The 3581-nt window shown below is 39.8% G+C and overlaps 1 pseudogene; it reads left to right on the top strand.

Moving 5' to 3' along the window:
* The first annotated feature begins 2942 nt into the window (after positions 1 to 2942).
* On the top strand, positions 2943 to 3042 carry LOC113325497 (annotated as a pseudogene).
* Positions 3043 to 3581: the final 539 nt, after the last annotated feature.

Genomic DNA, 3581 nt, shown 5'->3' with positions numbered 1-3581 from the left:
TGGTCATTCGTTTTACACGGAACCGCCTCAACCCACTTAGACACATAGTCTACACGACAAGTATGTAAAGATAACCAAACGAAATAGGAAATGGACCCATAAAATCAATGCCCCACACATCAAAGACCTCAATCACTAAAATAGGGTTCAAAGGCATCATATTTCTACGGGAAATGGTTCCTAACTTCTGGCAACGCTCACAAGAAACACAATGACTATGGGAATCTTTAAACAACGAAGGCCAGTAAAATCCACACTGCAAAATCTTAGCAGCAGTCTTCTTAGCACTAAAATGACCCCCACATGCATGTTCATGACAAAAGGAGATAATACTAGACTGGTCACTCTCAGATACACATCTCCTAATAATCTGGTCCGGACAATACTTAAACAGATAAGGATCGTCCCAAAAAAATGCTTAACCTCGGCTAAAAACCTAGAACGATCTTGCTTACCCCAATGTTGAGGGGTTCGACCAGTAACAAGATAATTCACTATATTTGCATACCAAGGTGATTGGGAAACAGAGAACAATTGTTCATCAGGAAAGTCCCTTATAGGAAGGGAATCACTAGGGGAACTAACAACTAGCCTAGACAAGTGGTCTGCTACTACATTTTCTGCACCCTTTTTGTCTCTAATGTCTGGAAAATTCTGTAACAAAGGATCCATCTAATCAATCTAGGTTTGGTATCCTTCTTAGAAAAGGTATTTCAAAGCAGCATGATCTGTATAGATTGATCTTAGAACCTAATAATAGGTAAACTTATCCAAGGCAAACACGATGGCTAAATTCCTTCTCGGTAGTTGTAGTTCATTTGGGCATCATTCAGAGTTTTGCTAGCATAATAAATCACATGAAGTAATTTGTTTTCTCGTTGTCCTAACAACGCCTATAGCATAATCTGAAGAATCACACATAATCTCAAAGGGTAGGTTCCAGTTAGGTGCCTGGACTATCGGGGCAGTAGTGAGTAAAGTTTTAAGCTTCTCAAAAGCCTCTAAACAAGCATCATCAAAGACAAACTTAACATCTTTGCAAGCAAATTGCAAAGAGGTCTAGAAATCAAGCTAAAATCCTTAATGAATCGACGGTAAAAACCTGCATGCCCTAGGAATGACCTAATATCTTTTACGGTTTTTGGGACCTGTAAAGTCTTAATAAGGTCAACTTTGGCTTTGTCTACCTCTATACCCTTTGAAGAGACGATGTGCCCTAACACAATTCCTGATTTAACCATGAAATGGCATTTTTCCCAATTAAGCACTAAATTTTTTTCCTTACACCTAGTCAACACTAATGTCAAATGATGCAAGCACTCATCGAAAGATGAACCAAACACTGAAAAATCATCCATAAAGACCTCTAAGAACCGTTCTACCATATCAGAAAATATGCTCATCATACAACGCTGAAAAGTTGCAGGGGCATTACATAGCCCGAAAGGCATGCGTCTATACGCAAAGGTACCAAAGGGACAGGTAAAAGTGGTTTTCTCTTGGTCTTCTGGGGCAATAACGATCTGATTATAACCGGAGTAGCCATCTAAGAAGCAATAGTGACTATGTCCAGCTAATCGCTCTAGCATTTGGTCGATAAAAGGAAGGGGAAAGTGATCCTTCCTTGTGACCTTGTTCAATTTCCTATAGTCAATACACACACGCCATCCCGTGGTCACTCGGGTTGGGATTAATTCATTATTATCATTCTGGACTACAGTGATACCTGATTTCTTGGGGACAACCTGAACAGGGCTGACCCACTTACTGTCTGAAATTGGGTAAATAATACCCGCATCTAACAACTTAAGCACCTCTTTTCGAACTACCTCTTTCATGTTAGGGTTCAGTCGACGTTGCATCTCCCTAGAAGGTTTGGAGTCTTCCTCTAAATGAATCTGATGCATACACACAGTAGGACTTATACCCTTAATGTCTGCTATAGTCCACCCTAAAGCTTCCTTATTGTCTTGAAGTACATTTACTAGCCTACTTTCCTGATCACTATCCAAATTGGAAGCTACAATCACAGGTAAAGTCTCAGATGGGCCTAAAAACACATACTTTAGAGTATCGGGTAGTGGTTTAAGGTCCAACTTTGGGGGCTCTTCTAAAGAAGGAATTAGGGTAGTCTCAGAAACTGGTAACGGTTCGAACCTAGCTTTCCATCTATCAGTGTCTAACACAGGGGTAGAATCTAATAGAGCATTCACTGTTCAATAGTGCTATCGTCGTCAAAATCTAAACCAAAATGGGATAGACAACTTTCTAATGGGTCTTCAGACAAGATGTTTGGTAATGACTCCTGAACTAAGGCTTCTATCATGTTCATCCTCAACACTGTGTCATCTAGCTCATGAGGTTGCTTACTGACATTAAAAATGTTCATCTCCATAGTCATATTGCCAAAAGATAAACTCATCACACCATTTCGACAGTTAATGATCGCATTAGACGTAGCTAAAAATGGGCGACCTAAAATCACAGGTATCTGATTCTCTGGGTCAGGGACATCAATAGGACCACGAAATCCACTGGATAAATAAACTTGTCGACATCAATAAGAACATCCTCGATAACACCTCGAGGGATTTTAACAGACCTATCAGCTAACTGCAGTGTCACCTGGGTAGGTTTCATTTCACCAAGTCCTAGCTGTAAGTATACACGGAATGGCAGTAAGTTCACACTGGCTCCTAAGTCAAGTAAAGTTTTTTCTACCCGGAAGTTACCTATTGTGCAAGCAATGGTTGGAGAACCTGGGTCTTTGTACTCTGGAGTTGTGGTGTTCTGAATGATTGAACTTACGTGACTAGCTAAAAAGGCTTTCTTATGGACGCTAAGTTTTCGCTTTCGCGTAAACATGATGAGGAGACTGGGATAATAAATCATTGAACCATGATGAGGAAACTGGGATAATAAATCATAGCCTAACCTTTTCTAAACCATGATGAGGACACTGGGATAATAAATCATTGAACCTTTCCAAATACCTATATAAAGATTCTCCCTCTTGTTGTGAAAATGTGCATATTTGCGTCCTAATAGATGATGTTTTGTGCCTAGGGAAAAACTTATTGAAAAAGGAAGATGTAAGTTGTTTATTTGTCTCAATCGACTCGGAGTCCAAACTATACAGCCACGACTTGGCCTTATCTTTCAGGGAAAATGGGAATAACCTAAGTTTCAAAGCATCATCATCTAAGCCACTAATTCTTAGGGTACTACAAATTTCCTCAAAATCCCTAACATGGTAATAAGGGTTTTCATTTTCTTTCCCTAAAAAGATTGCGAGCATCTGTAAGGTCCCAGGTTTCAGTTCATAGGGTGCCTCCGTTTCAGCTAACTTAATACACGAAGGACCGGTAGTCCTAGTTGGATTCAACAAAGCTTTCAAAGTTGCCATTTCTGGTGCTATCGGAGCAACATGGATTCTATCCTCAGTCAAAGAACGTTCAAAAACAGACTCTTCAAAAGTCGGACTTTCTAGATTAAGGTAATCGAGACGCTTCAAACTACTAGGTTTCTCTTTAACAAATCTATCTAGTGCGTCTCTTTTACGTTCAGGCATACAATAGAGT

This window comes from Papaver somniferum, chromosome 11, assembly GCF_003573695.1.
Source record: "Papaver somniferum cultivar HN1 chromosome 11, ASM357369v1, whole genome shotgun sequence".
Taxonomy (NCBI): domain Eukaryota; kingdom Viridiplantae; phylum Streptophyta; class Magnoliopsida; order Ranunculales; family Papaveraceae; genus Papaver; species Papaver somniferum.
The sequence above is the reverse complement of the archived record's forward strand: the minus strand, read 5'-3'. Positions and strand labels throughout refer to the sequence as shown.